Raw genomic sequence first — 25,688 nt, forward strand, 5'->3', positions numbered from 1 at the left:
ATTAGTTGCATGACCTTGAGGAGGTTATCCATCCTGTATGAGCCTCAGATTTCTCACATATAAAACGTGGGAAATAATACCTAGGTCACCAAGTTGTTGTGTGGAACATTTAAATTAATATGTGTAATAATAGTACCAAGCACAGGCCTAGTATAAGGTAAGTACTCATAATATTTATTTTATTTTATGTTTTGTTTTTTCTCTGTACTTAGAAAATCCTTTACATGCACTTCTCTTTTAGCATTTCTTTCTTTTTTGTTTTTATCACAAGTGTTCATATTCTGCCTCTCTGACTAGATTGTATGTTTCTTGAGGGGAAAAAACATGTCTTTTCATCTCAGAAAATTCACATCATGGTTCAATAAGTGCCTTTGAATGAGTGAATGAACAAATGAAAGAATAAAAAACTAGAGACAGCAGATTTGATTCTCTTTTATCCTTTGATGTAGCTGAGCTTTTTCCAGGCTTCTGTTCAGGTATCTTAACACAAAATGCACTTACTTAATGTTGCTTTAAGGAATTATAATGATAATATTTCATGTGCAAAAGCTGGGAATTCACACTTTTGTAAATCTTGTCATTGGAACTCAAAGAGATTCTGGTTGTTTAAGAAGAAATCCGAGTGGTTAACATTGATCCCTAGGGGATTTTCATAGATTCTCAAGTTTTATGACCTGTTTCAACTTGCTTTTGGGTTTAAAAATGTGTCCTACAGCTCTCTGTGGCAAGACAGACCGCTGCATTATTGATTTAAAAGTCAATAAAAAAGAGTGGTAAATCATAATATATCACTTCTTGTTCCTAAACTATTGCCTATTCATTCTTAAATATGACAGTGGCTAAACCTGAAAGTTGCCTCCACCTTTACTAAGGTAAAATTCACTACATTCCACTGATGGAAGAGTCTCTGAAATGAAGTAAACTAATTGCATGGCTCTTTTTGGCATCTGTTGTCCCCATTAACTGTAATATAGGAAATGAATGCCAAAGCATAGATAACTCCAGGCTCTTGACTACATGACTTACTTCAGTGTTTTCCCAGAAACGCTGATGGATTGTAAAATGCAGAGGACACCCACTGAAATTTATTAACAAGTCAGAAAGCAGCTGTTCTTTGAGTTGCAAACAAAAGCAAATGTTAAGCTGTTGAACAGCCCTTTTGTTTTTTTGTGGTCCACTACAAAAGGGCTTTATTATAACCTTAGCTTTTTAAGTTTTCCTTCTTGTAGGTTGAAAGTGATACCCAAAGGACAGATGGAAATTTTGTATTTAGTAGTGATTACCACCGTGGAGCCTCGGGGTGACCATGTTTTTTTTCTTCATTTACAAAATGTTCTCAAAGGCTTTCTGTTTCTTTGAAGTTACTCATTCAACATCTCCCAATATTGGCTGTGGGGCAAAAAGGAAACAGCAATTTTTGGAGTACAAAATGAAGAAGGGATTGTGTAGAATTCAATCTGGTTAGTCAAGCACGTTTTAGAAGGAGGCATTTGTGTTCACATTGCCTGTAAGGAGTTTCGAGAAAGGCTCTCTCTAATTTTTTTCTTCCTATTAGATTCTTCAGGACCGGGGTTTGTGAGCCTCATCTGATTACTCCAACTCAGAATTTTCTCTCATGTCTGAACACTTGTAACATACTGTTCATATCAGTCATTTTACCCTTATATACAGCCTCATATCATTTATTCAAATATTTCATTATTCATATCTTATCTGCCTGATGTTATAAAGTCCCTGCTTCTCAGATTTGTGTCTTAAACATCTTATCATATCTGTCATATTGTTTCTTATCAAAGGTGCGTTGCTATTTCTTGCACATTGTAGGCAAAAGGAAATGTATGCTGATTGACTGACTGAGCTACAGGTGTCATTTTACTATTTTGAGCAACAGAGTACATTACTCAAGCAAATCCATAATATTTATTCTTGATAGTAGGTTTTCTAAATTACCATTCCTTCAGGTTAAAAGTAAATACTATCCATTTGCAGCAACATGGACGGACCTAGAGCTTATCATACTAAGTGAAGTAAGCCAGACAGAGAAGGGCAAATACCATATGATATTGCTTATATGTGGAATCTTAAAAAAAAGATACAGATGAATTTATTTATAAAACAGAAATAGACCCACAGAAAACAAACTCATGGTTACCAAAGGGGAAAGGTGGGGGGAGGGATGAATTAGGAGTTTGGGATTAACATGTACACACTACTATACATAAAGTAGATGACCAACAAGGACCTACTGTATAGCACAGGGAATATACTTAATGTCTTGTAATAACCTATAAGGGAAAAGCTGAAAAAGAGTATATATATATATATATATATATAACGGAATCACTGTGCTCTACACCTGAAACTAACACAACATTGTAAATCAACTATACTTCAATTAAAAAAAAAAGTAAATACTTTAAGACACTAAATGTTACAAACATCATTTATACCCTGAAGAATAGTGAATGTAAGGACTGTTCAAGTCAGTTTGAAGAGGACTCTAAGGCCCTCTCTTGCTTATATAATAGGCTGTCTTCCTTTTATCTTGACTGTTCTCTTAAGAACTCTCCCTGGTCTGTGCCACTTAAACTTGCTTACTAGGTCATGCCTGTCACTGGTTACACACCCTTCATTTTGGATCATTTCTTGCTTTTGTCCTACTCTTTTGCCTTTTCCACTTTGGCCTGGCTCTTACTTCCTGACCTGGTTTTGTCCCAGAAAGTATACTTCACCATTGCATGCTGGACTGGTAAACCTCTTTACCGACACCTGACTTCTAGAATTCTATCTCTAGAAGGGGCCCTGGGCACTGTTTGCCCAGGGGGAAAGGTAGAATAATAAAAGATAAAACCAAAAATTGTTATTTGAAAAATTCTAAGAAGCTAAGGACAATAAAAAACTTAAAGATCTGTATTTGGAGCAAGAATTAAAAGGACTGGCACAGACAGCAATAAAAAAATGAAATTAATCAATTCTCATTTTACATCTTCTGCACATTTCTCAACATTCTTCTCAATCTCATTTCCCTATGATGTTCTTCCTCTGGTCCACACTGACTCCTTTCTGCCATTTCTAAGCCCCATATCCTGAACTGCCTTTTCAATAATTATGCCTTATGAATAAAGATCACATGTAGTTTTAAATCAACCAGGCTGCAAACTCTCAGTGGGGGCAAGTTTCGAGGGCCAGAAAAATTCCATTTTAGGGTGTTGAAATAATCTGAAAATATGATTTTAGAATCATTTCAGTCATCTTTGAGACTTTTAAGGGGCAGGAGATAGGCATCTGTGGTGATTTAAGGGAGAACAAGATGGATTCCTGACAATACAGAACTATAATCAACATATGTTTTCCTGGCAAGATTCTAGACTAGATTGTGAAATAAATGTCTTATGTACACTAAGAAAAGAATATGATAATTACCAGGAACCAGATGCTTTCTTCTAGGAATAAGTCATACTAAAATAACCTCATTTGATTTTTTGTTGTGTTACTAGTTTGATAGGAAGCTGTCTTGTTTTTGCAAACATTTGACAATCTTTAGCATGTTACTTATTTAGAATAGATAGGGAGGGATATGTGGGTTGGGTGAGAATAAAGTTAAATAAGTTTTATAATTGTTCAACTAATCGTTAACTGAGTACATTGATTATTAAATCAGTACCAGGTGGTTTCTGCTAATGATACCCCACACTCAGTTCTTGGTCATATTCTGATAAACAATTTTTATCAAAGGTTAAAGATTTCTCAGAAGACATCCTTATAAAATATGCAGATGACACTAGGGAGAATAGCTAGTATGGTAGAGGGCACCCCAGTGCAGAAAGCATAAAACCATGGGTTTGGTAAGATCGAAGGCTTGAATCAACTCTGCCACAGTTACTAGCTATGTGACCTGGGGTGAATTATTTCTGCTAACTCATGAAGACCAAGTGATCACCCAGAAAACAATAAATAGTAGCTTTTATTTATTTATTATTTTTGGATTTCATACAACCATTATTACTTCCATAGACCAGAAATATGAGCTAAAACTAAAGATGGAATTTAGCAGTTAAGATGAAAATCAATTGTACAGATGGAGGAGCTGAATATACTACATCTCATGTGAATAAAACTTGATGGTTCTAGTTGACTCTAAGGTCAGTATGAGTCAAACATATGATATTAATGACAAGCCAGCTAATGCAACTTAGATTTTCAATAGAATAATAGTATTTTGATTAAGGGAGATAGTAGTCCCTCAGTAGTGTTCAGACCCCATTTGGGAGACTGTGTTCAAGGAGGACTTTGATTTTCCTAGAGGAGGGTAACTACAATGGCAAAGAGTCTAGAATCCATGTTACAGGAGAAAAAGCATTCTGCTGGAGAAAATAAGACTTATGGGATGGGAATTGGTAGTAGACAAATCAAGGGAAGTATTTTTCCCCCTAAGCTGCTTATCATGGAGAATTTGAAGCAGATACAAAAACAGTGAGATTAGTATAATGAACTTCCATATACTCCCATCACCCAGATGCAATAGTTTTCAATTTATGGACAACATTGTTTTATCTATTATCCTCCCAACTGGATTATTTGGAGGGAAATCCCAGAATTTCAGATATCATGTCATTTCATCTATAAATGTTTTGCTATGTATCTTTAAAAGACAAGAACTTAAAAACCCATGATTACAATACCATTAACATAACTAAAAAATGAACAGTAATTTCTTAACATCATCAAATATCCAGTTAGTGTACAAATTTCTCTAGTTGTCTCACAAATGTTATTTTATAGTTTTTTTGAAACAAGAGCTCAATAAGAAGTCCATAGATTGTAATTGGTTGATATATCTTTCAATTCCATTTGTCTTTCTTTTATGATCCATGTTACTTATTGATCATTTGTCCTGTAGATTTTTCCCCAGTTTGGATTTTGTGGATTGAATTCTTGTGGCGCAGTTTTTTTCCTTTGACCCTGAATTTCCTATGAATTAGTAGTTGGATATTGAGGATTGGTCAGATTGTTTATTGTGTTTGAAAGAATGCTTCATAGGACCACTGGCGGTCCAGTGGTCAGGACTCGGTGCTTTCACTGCTGAGGGCCCAGGTTCAGTCCCTGGTCAGGGAACTAAGATCCCACAAGCTGCAAGGTCAAAAAAAGAAAAACAAAAAAAAAGAATGCTTCATAAGCAGTGTTAATTTCTTCTTCCATCAGGAGCCACTTCATTTCCGGTTATCTCTTTTTTTAAAGGTTAGCAGCCATTGGTAAACATTACCTAGCTTTGCTTTTTGTTTTATCCATTAGGGCTTGCAAAAATGGTTATATTCTAACTCTGTCATTCCTTTTTCATTTATTACCTGGAATATTTCTGAAAAGGGAAAGTTCTGCTCATTAACTTTTTTCAAGCAAATAGATGTTTGTCACCTTCCAAAGGTCATGTTATGTCCTGGAATCTCGGTAGGGTCAGGGGGAGATAATGGAGAGTTTGAATTAGCTCCTCAAGCCTTCACAGTAAGAACTTCAAGTCTTCCTTCACAGTAAGAACCAATGGGAGATGATAGCAGTTTTCAAATAAAGTGATTTAAGGAGGAATCTTATTTTATTTAGTTTCAGAAAACTGGGCTAAGACCCATTGTAAGAGTTAAAGAAGGGAGGGCAATCTACATTTAATATGAAGAAAATTCTGCTAACAATTAGAACAGTCCCCAGATGGAATGGATTGCTTCATAGAGCAGATAGCTGGCTTCCTGTTACTGGGATGTTTAAGAAGGGTTAGTCTTTTGGGGACATTGTAAAAGAGATTCTTATGTTGGGTCGAAATTTAAAAGTCTTTTTCATCTCTGAGTTTCCATGATACTAAAATGCTCCCGAGGAACCAGAAGGAAGACAGATATGTAGGAACTCTTTCAGGGTGACAGCTGTGTAAGAAATCCATTTTGAATATTTGTGGTGGAAATTTCTGATCCAAAAAGCAAATGCTCTAAGTAGTTAAAAAAGGGTATTCTTGGGGCTTCCCTGGTGGTGCAGTGGTTGGGAGTCCGCCTGCCGATGCGGGGGACACGGGTTCGTGCCCCAGTCCGGGAGGATCCCACATGCCGCGGAGCGGCTGGGTCCATGGGCCATGGCCGCTGAGCCTGCGCGTCCAGAGCCTGTGCTCCGCAACGGGAGAGGCCACAACAATGAGAGGCCCGTGTCCCGCAAAAAAAAAAAAAAAAAGGGTATTCTTGGTACGTTCCTCATACTCTGCTTGTTAACACCTTATAACTCCTGACATTTGCCTATGGAGAAAGTGTGATAATTCTTTTGTTAATAACTCACAGTTTGTTCCCAATTGAGGACTTTTTCCCAGAAATCACAGCTACAGTGCAGTATTAACAGATGCCACTATTCCTGTGGAAACCTTAGACTGCGTATTTTGCCTCTGGAGAGGGAGTCCTGCACTCAGAGTGGTATCTTGAAAAAATTCAATTCAAGATCATGAATAATATTTTGTGTTGTTGTATATTCCTATGTGCTTTTCTCAGGACAGTAGTTCCAAGATATACTAATAAGTGCCTCCTCTACCCCACTATCAGAAAAAGTGGGTTCTGTGGTTAAAATAATTGAGAAAATTCTATTTGTTTATTAACTCATTCGCCCATGCATTTATTTATTTTTACATCAGTATTCCAAGAGCCTATAATGTGCTAATTGTATGGTTAATATTCAAGAGGAGGATATACTACAGTATCTGGAATTTCCCACACTTATTTGACCACAGACTATTTTTTCATAGAATACAGTATAGGATGATAGTTCTGTGATACATACACAATTACATAATTTTGAAAAAAAAAACAAACTTGGGATCATCTGATTCCTTATTTTCTCTCATCTCAAATCCAATCTACCAGCAAATCCTGTTGTTTCTACTGTCAAAATATATCCAGTGGAATATTACTCAGCCATAAAAAAGAATGAAATCATGCTATTTGCAACAACATGGATGGACCTAGAGATTATCATACTAAGTGAAGTAAGCCAGACAGAGAAAGATAAATATCATATATTGCTTATATGTGGAATCTGAAAAAAAAGATACAAATGAACTTGCTTACAAAACAGAAGGAGACCCACAGACATAGAAAACAAACTTATGGTTACCAAAGGGGAAAGAGGAGGGGAGGGATAAATTAGGAGGTTGGGATTAACAGATACACACTAGATAGATAACCAACAAGGACCTACTGTATAGCACAGGGACTACGCTCAGTATTTTGTAATAATCTATAAGGAAAAAGAATCTGAAAAAGAGTATATATATATATATATATATATATATATATATATAAAAACTGAATCACTGTGCTGTACACCTGAAACTAACATGACATTGTAAATCAATTATACTTCAATTTAAAAATCCAGAATATGATGCTTCCTGATCACCTCCCTATACCCTGAGCCCAGCTACTTTTCTTTCTCTCTTTCTCTCTCCACCCTTCCTTTATTTTTCAACACAGTATTTATGACTAACACACTATTTCTTTTGCCTGTTTATCTCATTATTGCCTCTCTCCTCCCACTTCAATGTAACCTCCACGAGGCATCGGGCCTTGTCCTGTTTCTTGCTGTATCTCTAGCATCTGGAAGTGTGCCAGGATATAATAGATGCCAAATAAATATTTGTTGAATAAGTAAATGTGGTAGCTGACATTATAAATGCTCACAGTAAAAGGACATGTACATCATAGTATCCTGCAAGGAATGTTGGCTTTGTAGTTAGCCAGACAGGGATTTCTTTCCTGGTTCTGCTATTTATTTGTTGTAAGACCTTGAACATGTTAGCCGGTTGCTCTGTGCCTCAGCTCTATTACACATTGGAATAACGATCCATATTCCTTAGTTTTATTGTAATTCTTCAGCAGTGTATTAAACTATATATTCTATGTAACAAGGATGATATTAAATGAGAAAAAGGTATTTAAAGTACCTAGTGCAAAATTAGCATGATTCCTAGCAGAAGACCCAGTACAAGTTCTAGAGAACTACTATAATGAATATATTACCTTTCCTTCTCTTCTTCCTCCCTATCTCCCTTCAGTCCTCTCGCTGAGCTATTCTTGTTCTATTTTGTGATCTGCAACACATATTTATGAAGTTGTGTTAGGGTGAGTTCTGTGAATATGGAAGAGATTTTTTTCTCTTTGTAGAAATCAAACAAGCCTTAGTCAGCTAGGTCATGCAAGCATTGTCTTTCCATCAACACAACTAACAATCTCAGATGGATAGTTGCTAACAAAGAGAATTAGAAATGACATTGTCAGAGAGAATGGGAACCTGGCAAGTATGATGTTATCTATAAACTCCTGCTTTGGAATTGCATTCAAGATCACATTCTGAGCTACATCAGATGATCCGTTTCATTATTTTAGAGTCACACTTCATTTTTTGACCCAAATACTGTTAGCAGTTTGATCGTTCACCCTGTTCATGAGATCTGACTCTGAATGACTTTTAGCTGTTTCAGAAAATCAAATCTTCCCCTCAGAGGACCAAGATTTGCCATCAGTGAGGATACTCACGACAGTGTCTCAAACTCTGTATCTAATCCCACTTAGTAATTCCAGAAATGTTTGTATAGTAGCATCATTGTTAAAATCAGTGGGTGACCACTTTGAAGAACAGTGCTCATTTGATTGTCTCATTTCTGTTATGTCTGTGGACAAATTGGTCTGAAAAGCCCATAGTCACACCTTGGATACACTGTTATATCATAATACTCTCAAATCTATATTTATTTTCCCAAGGCCCCTGTGGCTTTTCATCCACACACTAGCTTTATCTATATGACCAAAGCATTGCAATGAAAAGCAACAGAAATGGTATTTGCAGCCATTTTGATGGACTTAGATGAACGGCACCATTACTGTGATAGTAACCCTTATATTTAGAGATGACTTTTCAATTGCTTGATCTGTTGAATGGTTGATACAGCTGCATATAAACATAACATCATCTTTATGTAAATACTGCTCTTCCCCCAAGTGTACCCAATCCTTCTTCTCTACTCATTCTGCTCCATTTTTTATTATTATACACATTCTATTTCTCTTCTTGTCATCTTGTATTAAGTTCTATGTCCCTTATTTTCAGGGACATCTTGTATGTTGTGTGGTGAGTGGGGTAGTGGGTGATCTCAAGTGAAGATACCTCTTTTACTGAGGAATGGTGACTGGCAATAGGAGAGAAGAGAGTGTTTGACCATTTCTGCTCATTCCTTTTACTTGACAGAGGTTAATTTCTTGCTAAGTCTTTCTTCTTTTTTGTGCTGAAGTGGAAAGTTTGAATCAGAGCTATCTCTTTTACTCCAGAAGCTTATAAGCCCATATCTCTTTACCTCTATGCACAGCTTCTTGACCCCCTTTGCTCCAAAGTTTATCTTTGTTAAATACTGTAAGCAGAGACAGATTTACTTTGAAGCCAGAGAAGCTTAAGCTACAGGGCTGCTTACTTGCATTGGCCATTCCAAGATCCTGTACTTTATTATTTTTTAATTGAAGTATAGTTGACTTACAATGTTGTGTTAGTTTCAGGTGTGCAGCAAAGTGACTCGGTTATACATACATATATATCTATTTTTTTTCAGATTCTTTTCCCTTATAGGTTATAATAAAATATTGAGTATAGTTCCCCCTGTACTTCATTTTGTACTTGTAATTTGCTATTATTTTCCTTAGAGCATTCTCCCTTCAGCTGCGTAGGATTTAGGCTCTTTAAAAAACCCTGAATTCACCCTTGAAAATAATCGTCTCTTCTGTCTCTTCTACTTACTCTTTTTCTTAAATTGAAGTATAGTTATTTTACAATGTGTAAAAAGCAATATGCTGCTGAAAAGTAATATGATTCAATTATACATATACATACATTTTTAAAAAATATTCTTTTCCATTATGGTTTATCACAGGATATTACTTACTTCCTCTTGAAGATTTGCTCCAACCATTGCTTTGTTTCTGTTGCCGTTCCTTCTGTCCTTGATCTCTGTTCAGGACAAGTTGAAGGCCAAACCTTAACTGATGGTTTCTCTGAATGGCTTCTTTTACTCTATTCAGTGCGAATGAATCCTAGAGAATTGAGAAGCCTTTCAAGACACAACGATGGCTGTGGTCCTGAGAAAACATGGGAGGAATCAGACTGGAGCTCTACTAAGGTATTTACTAGTTTGACATTAGTTAACATTTCTGAGCCTCAATTCCTCACCTGCCAAATGGAAATAATAATATTTACTGTTCATATTTGCTATGAGGATTAAACCAGAAAATCTAGGTTAAAGCACTCTTACTTCAAGTGCTTGACACTACTTGGTATCAACACATTTAAATTGGACTTTCTTCTTCCCACTAGCTATCTATTTTACATTTGGTAGTATATATATGTCAATGCTACTCTCTCACTTCGTCCCAGCTTACTCTTCCCCCTCCCTGTGTCCTCAAGTCCGTTCTCTACGTCTGCATCTCTGCATCGCATGGGGAGATCAACTCGGTGCTTTGTGACTACCCAGAGCGGTGGGATAGGGAGGGTGGGAGGGAGATGCAAGAAGGAGGGGATGTGGGGATATATGTATACATATAGCTGATTCACTTTGTTATACAGCAGAAACTAACACAACATTGTAAAGCAATTATACTCCAATAAAGATGTTAAAAAAAAAATGGACTTCCTTTTCCTTCAGCTGCCATAGCAGAATGTAGCAGAGAAAGTTGGTTATGCAGGGAGGATATTTCCCATCTGCATTTTTAGGGAACTTTTTTGACCTCCAAGAACTAGAAAAATGCTTGTCATTAGTCTGAAAAGGCAAGTGAGACCCCAGGCAGACACAAAGGGTGAAACTGCTGCTTTGTTTGAGAGAGTGGCAGTGGCAGCTGCAAGAAATGGCAGCAGCCGCAGCATCCCTGTAAGCCACCCATCTTCAGGCTCTAGAGTCTTTTGGGCTCTGATAAGAGAGAGTACATCCTTCCCATACCCAATGTATTAAAAGTTGGTTTTCACCCCTTTCTTTTTTGCTTCCTATGTTTACAGAATAAACATTTGGTCTTTAGATGGGAGAATGAATCTCTGTTGGGGGTGGAGGGGTGGCGTAGAATATCATTTATTAAATGGATACTTTTCAGGTGTGTTTCTTAAATGATACTTAACAAAAGGCAGAGGAGAGCCAGGGAGGCTTCAGTAAGCTGTTGAGTCAGGATGTCTTGTTCTTTCTGTCTTTTCTGTCAGAGTATTTGTTCATTTTGCAAAATCTTAGCAGCATGGTTTGTAACCATATTTTGAACATTAGGATTTTGAAAGATTGTATAATTTCTTGGCTTAAAAATTAAGGAAATGAACCACCTCATTATGCCTAATAGGTAACCCTAGGCAATAGAGAAAATTTATTATACATAATACCTGGTAAGTATATTGTGCCTGTGATCTTGTTGAGAATGTTTTATTCCCAAGGTATGTGGACATTTGCCTATTATATATTTTATCTATGCAGAAAAATAATGGAAAGAACATCAGGCTGGAAGAGAGGTGTTCTAATCCTAGTTCTATATCAGTCAAGTTTGTGGCTTTTGGGTGAGTGACTTCATTTTGTGTTGTAGGTGATACATCTGCAAAGTGTGAAAGTAACTGTGTCTCTAGGTTGTGTTGAGAAGACACATGAGATCATATGTGTGCAAGTTTTGTAAGTTCAGAGGAAGATATACAGTAATAGTAACTTCTCACATTAACATGAGTGATTTAAGCATAAGGCTGAGGCCCTTGATATTTGAGAAAAAAAGAAGATGTAGAGAAATGACTGGTTAGTGTGAACTCAAAACTCTGAATCAAGATAGGTCACCACTTACCTGGACATTATTAATATAACTCTTTGTAGAAACACCTTCACAAAATTATAATTTAATATTATACCCAGTTTTTATTGAGGATATATTTTTAAAATAGCCAGTAGAAAAATTTTGCTTAAGAACATTGCCTATTAGGTCTAATGTTTCTTACATAAAGAGCTTCATGAAAAACTCCTCTAACTATTTAGTTTCAGGCAAAAGCAAAAAATAAAGAAAATCTGTATCCAGATGAATTGGTACTTTTAATCAAACAATAACCACTACATAATTCATTATATTTCTAATTTTGCCTTGACTATCGGGAAGCTCACAGTTAAATATAATGACGAATTGCAGTAATTAACCTCAGTGTGTGGTTTTCCCATATAGTTATCTTCTTTCCTCAACCTTAAAGCCATTTTGTATAGGTGCCATGCATAATAAACTAATTCAAATATGTTATTTTTGAAAATAGGCAGGTAGATAAATAATATTTCTGTATAAATCTGGTGGCTCATTTGTGACCACTATATTGGTGACTCCAGGATATTTGGTTTGATTACCATGTAGGCAATTGAATATTGCTCTATTCAAAGGCAATCTGCATTGACCCTACACGGATGACTGGCATGCAAACCTTTGGCTACAAGGAGAAACTGAGAAAGAACGGGGACCAATTAGAACTAAGCCTTTACTAATACTATAAAAATAACTAAAACCATATGCTATCAATAATAGTGTAGTATAATCAACCTTAGAAATGAACAACAGCAATATTTTATTATTCATTCACATATGGCAGGATCGTATTTTGCCCTTGTTTCCTGAGTAATAATCATGGAACATTAAGATCTGAGATTCCATTTTCCCACTGCATGCTATCATGGCATTGGAGTAGTAGGATAAAAGTAAGTTTGTGCTATGTTTAGACAAATGGGCTAGAGACAGACTATCTTTGGTCTTTCATGAACCAGAACTATCAGGATATATTAATATATTACTCTGTCCAGGTAAGCGATGACAGAGTCATTGGTAGATGCCCAGAAGACACTGATGATTTCAAAAGTAATTCTGCTGGGCTGAGAGGGCAATGGGTTTTAAAGCTCACTAAATAAGGTTTTGAATTTCTTTTTTAGATGCAGGGCAGTGAGCAGAAGGTTGGAAAAGAGGGTCTAATGAAGCCTTGTTAGAGGTTGCCATTGAGATCAATTTTGGACTAAATTTCCAAAAGAACTGAACCTCTTTCTGAATAGGGAAAGGTCACTCCAGTGGGACAAGCTCTGGCTTCCAAAACAGAGGGACTCCTTTAGACCTCAAAACTAGCATGCTCATGGACAGTCACCTGAGGCATTGCAGAAAGGCTTAATGAACCACATAGCAAGGCAAGGATGAGAAGAAGAATCTTTTTAAAACAGTTAAGAGATTAAGTCAATGCAAGCATTCTTCTTTTTGTGTTCCCGCATTTTTAGCACTATCTTACCATTAAAGAAAACCCATAGCTGGCAGTGCAGAAACTGGATAATAATCACTCATCTCCCTTGAATCTAAGCCTCATTCACCAATGATTTCCCTTCTTGAAACAGACTGCCAGGGCCAAGAGACTGGACAATACTTCTGAGAAAGAATAGGGCATGGCAGGAGATTCAGGGTGAGGAACGAGCCCACACAACCTACAGCTTTTAAGCTAAGTTGCTTACTCTTGCTCTTTTTGGGTAAGTTCTATCACAGCTATATTCTGATTGTGTGAGAGGGTGAAATCCCCAGAGTAGTAGAAGGAGATACAGTGTCTAGAGAGGGAAAAACCTTTGGGAAATAATGGCATTCTGTAGAAAGAAATTCAGGAGAGAGACTCAGTTTCCACCTTTGGGTACAGGTTGCATGTGTCTGTCCATTTATAGGCATCTAGATGAGAAGTAAGCTTTCTTCATGGAGGTGGAAATATTTACTGGAGAGAACAAGGAATAAAGGTAATATTTTTGAAATATCAACCAGGAAAGTTTATTCCTCTTCATGTTTCCTTATCTTTATGGCCCTTTCTCTTCATCACTAACCCCTCAAAAGTTATTACAAGCATAGAGAACAGAGTGAAAGTGACAACACTAGGGGTCAGAGCAAGACTTCCTGCTCCTGAGAGGAGGCAAGATTTTATAGAGGTGGAAGAGAAAGTTGGAAGGGAAAGCCTTTAAAGAGTCTGTGGTGATTTAGATCCACTACAGATTCATGTAGTTATATAAATGCATACAATTCATGCATGTCCCAATTTTAGCATTGATTTTGAATTATTAATGATTCAAATTAAGACCTATTTGCCATGAATCTTCAACTTCCTGATATTTATTAACTGTTTACATAGGGTAAAAATAAGGGAGCAATTTCAAGGGTTGTTAGATAGAAGTCAACAAGATAGAATATAGGGTTTCGATGAAATGAAATTAATAAGAATAGGTATATTTTGAGTATGGGAGAGAAAAAAGATGTGATATGTAGAGTCTATCTTCATGGAACTTATCATTTTATTCAGGATATAAAATTGAGTATATGTAACATTATTAAATCATATGTGGCTCCATATATTCTAGTGGCAGCATGATTCAAACAATGTTCTAAATTCTCTAGGAAGCCAAAGCAAGAATGGGTCAGTGTTAATGAGGACGATTATAGTTGCTTCACACTGCATGGTCTTTGAAATCAAATACTTCTTGTATTACTCTTGGCTGTGCTACTTACTATTTGTGTGACTGTAGACATGTTAAATAACCCCTTTGAGCCTATTTTTATCATTTGTAAGATGAAGATTGTAATAGTGCCTACTTCATTGGGTTGTTGTGAGAATTTAATAAAATAATGCATGGTAAACACCAAGCATAGTCATTGGCACATAGTAATGTTTGTTAAATATAGATATGAAGGAGAAGGTAGCATAAGAGACAGTTTTTGGAAGACTTTGATGGGTAAAAAGGATGGAGGAAGGCGTCCCATATCAAGAGGATGTATGAGCTATGTCATACAAGTAGGAATGGCTTGTTTAGGGAGCAATGACATGAATCTGTCAGAACTAGAACATTCTCTCAGGAGAATTAGATTTTAAAAGTATGTTGAGATGGTAGTAGTCACAGAAAGGGACAGTAATAAGGTTCCCTGAGATTTTAAGAAAAAGGTCAGGAAAAGCTTACCATTTGAGAATGAAACAATTTCAAATCAGCTTATATTGATGGGATTATTTATTGACTTGATCCACAGACACCATGTATTGCTAAAGAGTCTTAGAAAATACAGTAGTCTAATCAATAGCTCCCCAGTTTCTCGCTGCCTAAACAAGGTGATCAGGGTATATCTTTAGATTGAATTTGTAACTAAAGAAAGCTGCACCCTAATTAACTATATTGTTTCCTTTATGAAAGAATGGAAGTGTTGAATTCTGCATGAGCTCCCTCCAAAACTTTAGAAAAATAGTGAGAACCCATGGAAAGTTTTAGTCAGACTATAACATAATCAAATCACTGTTTTGGAAGCTGAATGGGAGTAGTAGGAAGAATGGACTGGAAGAGTAAAAATTGGAGGCAGGGAGGTAAATTTGAAGGCAATGATGCTTGATCCACCAGAGGGCAGACAGCAGAAGCAAGAAGAGCTACGGTCCTGAAGTGTGGAACAAAAACCACATTCACAGAAAGATAGACAAGATGAAAAGGCAGAGGGCTATGCACCAGATGAAGGAACAAGATAAAACCCCAGAAAAACAACTAAATGAAATGGAGATAGACAATCTTCCAGAAAAAGAATTCAGAATAATGATAGTGAAGATGATCCAGGACCTCCGAAAAAGAATGGAGACAGAGATAGAGAAGATGCAAGAAATGTTTAACAAAGATCTAGGGGAATTAAAGAACAAACAAACAGAGGTGAACAATACAATAACTGAAATGAAAACTACACTAGAAGGAATCAATAACAGAGTAACTGAGGCAGAAGAACGGATGAGTGACCTGGAAGACAGAATGGTGGAATTCACTGCGGTGGAACAAAATAAATAAAAAAGAATGTAAAGAAATGAAGACAGCCTAAGAGACCTCTGGGACAGCATTAAATGCAATAACCTTCACATTATAGGGGTCCCAGAGGGGAAGAGAGAGAGAAAGGACCCAAGAAAATATTTGAAGAGATTATAGTCGAAAACTTCCCCAACATGGGAAAGGAAATAGCCACCCAGGTTCAGGAAGCGCAGAGAGTCCCATACAGGATAAACCCAAGGAGAAACACACCGAGACACATAGTAATCAAATTGGCAAAAATTAAAGTCAAAGAAAAATTATTGAAGGCAGCAAGGGAAAAATGACAAGTAACATACAAGGGAACTCCCATAAGGTTAACAGCTGATTTCTCAGCAGAAACTCTACAAGCCAGAAGGGAGTGGCATGATATACTTAAAGTGATGAAAGGGAAGAACCTACAACCAAGATTACTCTACCCAGCAAGAATCTCATTCAGATTCGATGGAGAAATCAAAAGCTTTATAGACAAACAAAAGCTAAGAGAATTCAGCACCACCAAACCAGTTCTATAACAAATGCTAAAGGAACTTCTCTAAGTGGGAAACACAAGAGAAGAAAAGGACCTACAAAAACAAACCCAAAACAATTAAGAAAATCGTCATAGGAACATACATATTGATAATTACCTTAAACGTGAATGGATTAAATGCTTCAACCAAAAGACACAGGCTTGCTGAATGGATACAAAAACAAAACCCGCCTATATGCTGCCTACAAGAGACCCACTTCAGACCTAGGGACACATGCAGACTGAAAGTGAGGGGATGGAAAAAGATATTCCATGCAATTGGAAATCAAAAGAAAGCTGGAGTAGCAATACTCATATCAGATAAAATGACTTTAAAATAAATAATGTTACAAGAGACAAGGAAGGACACTATGTAATGATCAAGGGATCAATCCATGAAGAAGATATAACAATTATAAATATATATGCTCCCAACATAGGAGCAGCTCAATACATAAGGCAACTGCTAGCAGCTATAAAAGAGGAAAAGAGGATTGGGATTGACATGTATACACTGATGTGTATAAAATGGATGACTAAGAAGAAAATAAATAAACATTTAAAAAAATTTTAAAAAAAAGAAGGCAATGATTCTTACAATTCATGTTAAATGGCTCAATTTGCAAATAATCTTTGACATATAATTTGTTTGGAAAAGTACCATAAAATATAACAGTAGTTTAATGACCAATTTAGAACCATAGTGATTGTATAGATCTAGGTCTAGGTAATTTGTAAAACTTAATTTTTTTCTGCCTAAGGACCACCAATTTTTTTTTTTGATTTTTTTTTTTGGTGAAATAAAATGAGTATGTTCATTTGAAAAATAATGTTAAAACCAATACCCAGGTACCTGCCATTCTGTTTAAGACCTAGATTGTTACCAGAACCTTAGAATCCCCTTAAGTGCCCTCTGCCCCAATTGTATCCATCTCCTGGAGGTAACCACTACCCTGATTAATACAGGTTCTCTTGATTATAATTATTGTTTATCACTTCTGTATGTCTGCATAAACAATATGTTACTTTTCCTATTTCAGTACTTTATATAAATGGAATCATACTCTTCTGTGATTTGCTTCATTATCTCATTATAATTTGTGGATTCACCAACATTAACATGTATAGCTGTAGTCCATTCCTTTTCACTGCTGTATACTATTCCATTATATGACTATACCATAATTTGGTGAACTAGTTTAACATGGTATAGATATTTGGCTATTTCAAGTATTTTTCCTATTATTGATAGTAATGCTGTACCAGCCTCAGTTTACATGCCCTGCTACTGATCTGCTAGTCCCTCCCACCCAACCTTTTCCTATGTTCATGCATCTCTAGTAACTACTCATACTATTTCTATGGTCATCAAGGCCAGGAGCTGTTATTATCACGGACTAAAATGAGCACACATGCATGGCACTAACCGGCAAAAGAGACTATTGTGTTGTGTGCCATCTGGACTAGACCATGAGGGCTCTGGCTTCTACACTGATTCCTTGGAAGAAACAGTTGACACAAAATGGCAATGGGGGAAGCCAATTTCCTGCAAAGCAGTCTTTGTCCAGGATGAGTTGAGAGAGAGGAAGGAGGTATCAGATACATTGATCTCTCTTTCTCTTCCCTCCCCCCAACAGACTCTTGTAAAACAAAGTAGTTGCATAAGCCTCTTTGAAGACATTCAAAGATGGAGCCATTTATTACGTTTGACCAGCTTTTGAATATATTTACCCTCCCATCTTTCCTACCTCACTTCACTTTTTAAAAAACTTTTTATGGCTTATTTTAGATATTTTACTTTTTTTCTCCCTCCTGCTTCCCTCACTGCATTCTCCAGTAAAGTCTGAGCACGTAAACTTTTACCTCAACCCCTGTTTTTCAGGGAACCCGGTTTTACACAGCTGCAATGGGCATCTTAACACTTTTTGTTCTTTTCAAGTACATGCTCAAATAGTTTCTTCAGAATATGTACCTAGGAATAGAATCGCTAAGTTGTAGCTATAGTTGTAGCTGTAGAATTGCTGAGTTGTAGTAAATGCTCAGATTGACTAAGCAATGTCAAGCTGTTTTCCTAAGTGATTTATACCTGTGTATACTTTCAGTAGCACTGCATGAGACTTCCTGTTGCTTTACAGTCTCTCCAAAACTTGGTGTTGTCTATATTTTTAGTATTTCTAGTTTGGTGGGTATATAATGACATCTCACTTGACTTTGCTAAGCTTTTCCTTGAATATAAGTGAAGCTGAGGACTATTTCATATGTTCACAGGACATTTGTATTTCATCCTCTGTAAAATGCCTGACCATGTCTTTTGCAAATTTTCTATTGGTACGGCTGTCTTTTCTTCCTGACTGGTCAGAGTTCTTTATATATTTGTGCAGTAATCCTTTCTTGGTTATATGTCTTTCAAATATCTTCTCCTGGCTTTTTTTTTTTTTTAACCCCATATCGATTACCATTTATCCCTGTACCTTTTAATGCATGGTCTGTTTCTTCCACACTGATCTGCAATGTTTGCTCTGTCATAAATCAAGTTTCCACATATACATGGGTCTGTTCTGGACTGTCCATTTTGTTCCATTGTTCTGTATGTCCACCCTTGCTCTAATACCACATTATCTCTATTAATATAGCTTTATAGTAAATCTTGAAAATTGGTAGGGCAAGTTGCCTTGCCTTACTCTTGTACACTATCTTGTCTGTTTCTGATCCTTTGCTTTGCCAAGTCACACACACACACACACACACACACACACACACACACACGCACACACAGACGCAAATAACCTGTTAGGATTTTTTCTGGAATTGCATTGGATATTTAGATCAATTTCTACTATGCTCATGAAGGTGATCAGTTTCTGAGTTTTCTTTTTTGTACTGTACTTGTCTTTTTTTGGTATCTCATAAAATGCATGGGAGAATGTTTCCTATTTTTCTATTCTCTGCAATAGTTTATGTAAGATTTGAATTGTGTGTGCCTTTAATGTACGATAGAACTCTCTTGTCAAGTCACCTGGGCCCGGATTGTTCTTTGATCAAATATTTTTAAACTACTGCTTCAATTTCTTTAATCATTCTAAGACTATTTAGATTTTCTGTTTCTCTGTGAGTTATTTTTTTTTGGTGCTTATATGCTTCTTATTCATTTCATCTGTGTCTTCAAACTTCTTGGCATAGCATTGTTTGTACTTCCCTTTTATCTGTTTCACTTCTGTTATACCTGATTCATGCCCACTTTTTCATTCCTAATATAGCACTTTTGTTCTTTTTCTTCTTGATTAATTTTGCCAAAGTTTTGTTGTCTTCTTTTAATCTTTCCTAAGAACCATCTTTTAGTCTTTCCTAAGAACCACATTTTGACATTATTTATCATCTCTATTTTATGCCTTATATTTCACTAATTCCTGATTTTAGCTTTATTTCCTTCATTTTGTTTTCTTTTGATTTATTCTGATGCTCTTTTTCTAACATCTTAAGTCGTATGCTTAGCTCATTAATTTTGAGGCTTTCTTCTCTTTAAACAGTTTTTGGATTAAGATCTACATACAGAAGACTGTAAAAGCATATACATCCAGTTTAATGAATAATTATTAAGTAACCACTCTTCAGATCAAGAAATGGAGACCTACCAACTCCATTAGTCCTCTGTGCAGTCATCTTGTGTCCCTGATCATGTAACCTCTGCCCTCTACATGTAACCACTACCATGATGAGATATAATTTGTTTATTTAAAATTTTATTACTTAAATATTCATCCCTAAATGATATAGTTTAACCTTCTCTGTTTTTGAACTTTACATTTAATGGAACAAAACATAATGTACCCTTTATAAACCTTATTTTTTTCACCTGATATTATACCTGTTAGATTCATTCTTTCACTTTCATTGCTGTAATCAATTTTGTGAATATACCACAATTTATATATCCAGTGTGCTATTATTAAACATTTGACTTATTTCCGGTTTTTGCTATCACAAATAATCCTTCTATGAATATTCTCGTACATTTCTCTTGGAGCAAGAGTTTCTCTATATACTAGATGCAGAATTGTTCACCCATAAGATATGTGTAAGTTAGCCTTCAATAGAATATGGTAAACAGTTTATCTAAGTGTACCAGTTTACACTTTCACCAGGTACCAATTTGCAATCCTGCAAGCAGTGTACAGTATATAAGAGTTCTCGGAGCTCCATACTTGGTCTTCTCTAACTTTTTACGTGTCTCCAGTCTGGAAAGTGTATACAGGTATTTAGTTTTGCTTTATAATGAGCATTCCCTGATTGCTACTAAGATTGGGCTCATTTTTTTTTCTTCTAATATCATCATTTAAGCTGTATGTTTTATCATAGTTCTGCTTTATTTGCATCCCACTTAGTTTAATAAAATGCATTTATTGTTTTAGTTCTAAATATATTGTAATGTTCATTATAATTTCTTCTTTAACCTAGGAATTACTTCAGAATTTGTTGTTAAACTTCCATATATAGGACATCAATGTCTTACATCTCCTAATTTTGTCTTTATTTTCTCCAGCAACTACAGTGATTGGCTCTCTTTTCAGGGATTTTTTTCCCCACTGCAAAATAACAAAATTTGTAATTACTTAATAAAATTTAACAGTGTAGAGGGGGGAAAAAATACATTGATGCAGATGGTGGACAGGGCCACTGAGTACATTCTCTACGGATACTTGATTCAAATTCATACCTCAACAAAATTACAAATTACAATCTTTTATTAAATTTAAAATAAGGGATATATCAAAGTGAATATTAAAATCTATGAATTATATTGGCATTTACTCAACAAATTTCAATGATCTTTCATATGTATCACTTAGTTTGACTCAACCATAGTCCTGTAAGATAGGTGATATTATGCCTGTCTTATAGATGGCACAGTTCAGAGTTGTTGAGGGCCTGGATTAAGGCTGTGAGAGTGCAGGTTTCTGGATAGATATAAGGAAAATTGCAGAGGTAATATAGATGGGTCTTAGAAGCCATTTTGAAATACAATTAATATTAATTTAGATAAGTATCACAAGAAAAGGAGCAGATTTTAGATGGGAGAAAGGTGAATTTGAGGAGTGGCAAAAAAAATTCATATTTAAACTTATTCATGGAGCAGCATGAAACAATATATTTGGAGGTAAGAAGCCAAGAAATGTCTAAATTTATCTGTGGAAAGGTGATGATAGGAGCCATGTGAGAGGATGAGAGTATCTAAGGGGAGGAATGGTGACTGTGAAGAAGGGCAGAGCCTTGGGTTCTGTCTACATTTGAAGGATAAGTGGAGGAAGAAGAAAGAGCTAAAGAAACTGAACTGAATGCAAAAAAGATGTATGAGGAAAACTGGAGAGTGTAGTTTCATGATAGCCAAAGGAGGAGAATATTTGAATCAGGGAGAGGGTGTGGTTGCCTCAGCTGCTGTAGAGAGGCTGGTTATTAAGAGAGTGAAGAGTCCACAGAATTTGATGATTAGAAAATCAGTGGTGGGCTTCCCTGGTGGCACAGTGGTTAAGAATCTGCCTGCCAATGCAGGGGACACGGGTTCGAGCCCTGGTCCGGGAAGATCCCACATGCTGCAGAGCAGCTAAGCCTGTGCACCACAACTACTGAGCCTGTGCTCTAGAGCCCGTGAGCCACAACTACTGAGCCCACGTGCCACAACTACTGAAGCCCACGCACCTAGAGCCCATGCTCCACAACAAGAGAAACCACCACAATGAGAAGCCCGCCCACCACAATGTAGAGTAGCCCCCGCTTACCACAACTAGAGAAAGCCCGTGCGCATCAACAAAGACCCAACACAGACAAAAATAAATAAATTAATTAATTTTTTTAAAAAAGTTACTTTCAAAAAAATAATCTGTGGTGACCTTATTGAAAAGCAGCTTCAGTAGAGTTGTGGGTCAGAGGCTAGATTGTAATCAATTTAGGAATGACTCAATGGTGAGAAATAGTAGATGATTCTTTCCTGTAGTTTGTAATGAAAAGAAGAGAGAGAAAAGGAGAGTTTAAGGGAAACACTGGCAGAGTGTAGGTTTTTGTTTTGTTTTCTTATCTTAATAGTGACATTTGAGTGTATTTTTACAAGAGAGGGGGAAGTTATCAATGTTGTAGAAAAGATTGAAAAATCAAAAAAGGGGCGATATGATAGGAAATGTGTTGGAGATGGAAAAGTTGCTGAATTTATAGTCAAGAAGTTAGTGTTTATATGCTGGCTCTGCCACTGTCCCGGTTTATGTTTATAGGCAAATCATTTGGCATGTTGTGTTCCCAATTTTACTCATCTGTCCAGTCAGAATAATCACATTTACTATATATATCTTAAGGAATTGGTGTAAAAATTGAATAAATAATATTTGCAGAAGTGCAGTTAGGAATGAATATATATCATATATCTGGGTGCACAACTGTGATAAGTGGTCATTAATATTGATTTCTTTTTTCTTTGGAATAGATATTATTAGTAAGAGTGATAGTGACTGTATGGACACAGTTCCAGAGGGTGGGTTCAAAGGTACCGATGTAGTTTCTCCTTGAAAATGTGTTTAGACATAACTTCCTCCAAAACAGAAGGGAAGAGGAAGATAAAGGGAAAGTTTGAAGGAGAAACTTGAAGGATGTGATTACAGAATATTCAGGGCTTTTTAAAATTCCAAATAGGTAAAATTCAAATTCAAATGACAGATCAGTTATTTGTAAGTAGCCTGAACAAATGTGGGGATACTGCTACTTTTATATCTTATATCGCTAGCAAGAGCTTACAGAAAATTGTTTTATCTTCAGTTTTTTCTCAGGAGCTTCAATTTTTGGTCCACTCTTCATTCTGTGAGTTCTTATATCATCTATGAAACTTGTTTGGAGTTTCTCTAACAATGTTATCCAAGAAAATTTTTTTTTTTTTTTTTGCGGTACGTGGGCCTCTCACTGTTGTGGTCTCTCCCGTTGCGGAGCACAGTCTCCGGACGCGCAGGCGCAGCGGCCATGGCTCACGGGCCCAGCCGCTCCGCGGCGTGTGGGATCTTCCTGGACCGGGGCACGAACCCGTGTCCCCTGCAACGGCAGGTGGACTCTCAACCACTGCACCACCAGGGAAGCCCCAAGAAAATATTTTATGAATACTATGTGCAAAACATTGTGCTAGGGCAGTATTTCTCAACTAAGGATAGTTCTACATACATGAACATGACTCTGGCCAACAAGGGTGTTTACAAATATGGAGGGACAGTTTCAAGGGTCACAATAACTAGAATGCTGTTGGCATTTTGTGGAAGGGGGCTACAGTTATTAAATATCCTTCAGTTCATAAAACAGTCCTACACATTTGCTAGAGACTGTGGGGAACAAAACATTAAAAAACAATTTTGCTTTAAAGCAATATGTATGTAGTTTCATTGTGGATGCAAGACATACATACTAAAGATTCTGTAACAGTAGAAGATACTGCTGAAGTATGTAAAATAAGTGGGAAGGATAATGGCATTATTGATAACAGGGACCATACCCATTCCATTTTTTCCTGGCTCCTAACCTACTGCCTGGAAAATCATAGGTCTCCAATAAATATATATTGAATGAATAAGTGAATGAATGAATGAATATATGATCTAGGATTTGAGAAGAGAGGTGTCAAAGGGAATAGTGTGCTGCAGTGACAAGAGCACAGAATTGGGAATCAAGAAGGAGGCTTGGGGTTCTGGTCATTATTTGCCCACTGGCTCTGTAATTTTAAATAAATCATTAAATTTCTAAGTCTTGATTTCATCGTCTATAGACAAGACCATTGTACTAGATTATTTCTAAGAAAATTTCCAACTCTAAAATTCAGTGGTTCTATGAATTAGGGACAGTTATGTATAGGAGATGAAGTTGGAATTGGGTGTTAAAGTGTAGAGCAAAAGGAGTCAATGCTTGGAAGGGAAGGCAGTGTGAGCCTTGTCATCATAGAGTAAGTCTGAATGTTCAACATCTTCTGGAGAGGAAAGTTCTTGTTTGGAAGTAATGACTGGCAAGTTTGGGGCAATGACTGTGGTAGCCTTTGAGATTTAGGCTAACAAGGTGAATTTAATCCTGTAGATAATTGATTTGGCTTTTGCTTCACTCAGTCCAGTTTTAGAGTAGCATCATTGCTTCAGGTCCTTCTCACTGTGTTCTCCCTGCCAGATTAGCCAAAATTGGTCATAAACCCTTTGACACTACAGTTGGAACTGTTGACCTTTGTCTGTGGAACAACTTTAGCCCTGTATGTTATTCTCCTAGGCCAGAGTTACTCAAAGTATAGTCTCCTGATGATAACTTCCAAATCTCCTAGGATGTGTGTTCAAGATGCAGATTCTCAGGTCCTACACAGATAGGCTGAGGCTGAGTTTCTAAGGGGTGCTATCCAAGAATCCATATTTAAAACAAGTGAATCAGGTGAGTCTTATGTACAGAACTGGCTTCATGGGAGTGTGACCTGTGCAATCACACTGGGCCCCACACTCAGAAGGGTCCTGCACTTGGTTTAATGCTCTGCTGTTGCTCTCTTGAGATTGTTAAACATTTTGAATAAGGTGTCTGCTTTTTGATTTTGCACTGGGCTCCACAAATTCTATAGTCAGTACCACTTATGAGAAGTGCTAAAGTTTGAGAACTACGACCTTAGCTCAGTCCTTATGTATTCCCCAATTCCTTCCCATTCTCATTGGTCTTTGTCATAGTGTGCCTAGCGTGACTTTTACGAAACAGATGGGGATTATGACATCAGGCAATTATAAATGTTGAAATGGCTTTTGGTAGAAATTCAAATGACAGAAGGTACGTTTTTTTCGAAAAAAAGTTTAATAGCATTATGGTTTGTAGAAAATAAAGACTGGAGGTTGGGAGGCAATTTAGGAGATGATTGTAATAAATCATACCTGAAATGATGAGAGTTTGAAAAGGAAAGGTAGTTGGAATGGAAAGAAAGTAATGAGTTTCCAAACAAAAACAAAGGAATTCATAGCACTTGGTAATTGATTAGTTATATGCCCAGAAGAGTTCCCAAGCCTTGGGGCCAGGTGAATGAAATAGGCATGTTATGAGAGGCATTTGGGTGTGGAAGGAAAAAGACATTTCATTTTTGATACATAGCATTTGGTGGCAGGTAATCCAGGTAGAAAGGCCCAGTTGGATATTACAAATTAGAGCTAACGGTTTGATGCAGAAATTAAAGCCTGGAGCATCTTCAAAAAAGAGATAACACTTGAAGCCGTGAGAGTACACCTACTGGACTGAAAAGACGTCAAAGTGTAAAGAAAGTGA

The 25,688-nt window shown here is 36.6% G+C and overlaps 1 long non-coding RNA gene across 1 annotated transcript in view; it reads left to right on the forward strand.

Moving 5' to 3' along the window:
• LOC115843966 (uncharacterized) overlaps window positions 1–25,688 on the forward strand; it is an 890,247-nt gene that overhangs the window by 421,752 nt on the left and 442,807 nt on the right. The window contains exon 4 of the long non-coding RNA XR_009560713.1: window positions 10,083–10,180. This is a non-coding gene — a long non-coding RNA (uncharacterized lncRNA). The remainder of the gene's footprint in view (window positions 1–10,082; window positions 10,181–25,688) is intronic.

This window comes from Globicephala melas, chromosome X (genome assembly GCF_963455315.2).
Source record: "Globicephala melas chromosome X, mGloMel1.2, whole genome shotgun sequence".
Lineage (NCBI taxonomy): Eukaryota > Metazoa > Chordata > Mammalia > Artiodactyla > Delphinidae > Globicephala > Globicephala melas.